We start from the raw sequence: 1,183 nt of genomic DNA on the forward strand, positions 1-1,183 counted from the left end.
ATACATGTATAAATATAGATCACATATACTATATATAATAACATATATGATATGATATCTAATAAATCATAAACAATTGAAAACATTTGTTAGATATACCGATATATATATATATACCACATCACAATGGTCTTCTAAAGGCCAAATGCAATGGCAACTTATATTCCTGCTTGCCTTCTCTTCAGTTTTTGGCATTAATAGTACCAAAATCCATCCTTAAGATTTTCTCCTCTTTTTGCTTCCAGGACATGTGCTCTGGGTTCTCTCCAACTCCAGTAACACCCCAAGTTTGATTACAGGATGCTCTTTCCTTTACTCATTCCCTAATCTTGGTCTTTAGCATCTTCCATAGTACGCACACTCTCTAGCTTATTTGTTTTATTTTCATATTACCAAATGGTGATATTATAAATTTGATCTTGGGTTTAGCCCGGAGATCGGCTCCTGGGATGTGTACCTATTCAGTCCAACAGAAATCTCATTCTGAATATTCCACAGGCAACTTAACCAAACAGCGCCCCCAATTAGCTTACTACTTCTCCTCCTCCACCACCACTAAAATTCCTCACTTTCCTTCTCTATTTTCTACCCAGTAATCAGCACCAAAACCCACCAAGCACTCAGGCTGCAAGCCTGTACTGCCATCTTCCACAGCCAGCTCGTCCTTCTTACACTAGTTCTGCGCCCTAAATACTTTTCAAACACATCCCACTTTGGTCTTTCACGCTGCCACCATCACCCTAAAACAGTCCAATATATATATTTTTGAACCGATATGTAAGTGAATGAATTGGAAAGGAAGCTAATAAAGAGAAAGAAGTAATAATCACCGGAATAGGTTCTATATACTGTTTCTCAAAGCAATTTTGAGAACTCTCTTCACTCAAAATAATGAAATGCCGTAACGAAATAGACATCGGTTGGTGTCTTCCTGCATGGAATCGCCTTTCTTCCCCTTCCCTCTTGTCTTCTTTCTCCCGCAAACCTTGCCTTTCTCTGGGTGCCTCTCCCTGGCCGGGCGCCCGCCCCCCAGCACGCTGGTCAGCTCCTCTCGAGGGCGCGCGGGTTTAGCCCCGCCCACGCGGATCCTGAGTCACAAGGCCGCCGGCGGGCGGGGCTCAACCAAGGGGGCGGGGGCTTCGCAGCGCGCATGGGCGGAGCGGGGCGCGGGCCGCCCCAGCTA

Source organism: Phacochoerus africanus, chromosome 15, assembly GCF_016906955.1.
Source record: "Phacochoerus africanus isolate WHEZ1 chromosome 15, ROS_Pafr_v1, whole genome shotgun sequence".
Taxonomy (NCBI): domain Eukaryota; kingdom Metazoa; phylum Chordata; class Mammalia; order Artiodactyla; family Suidae; genus Phacochoerus; species Phacochoerus africanus.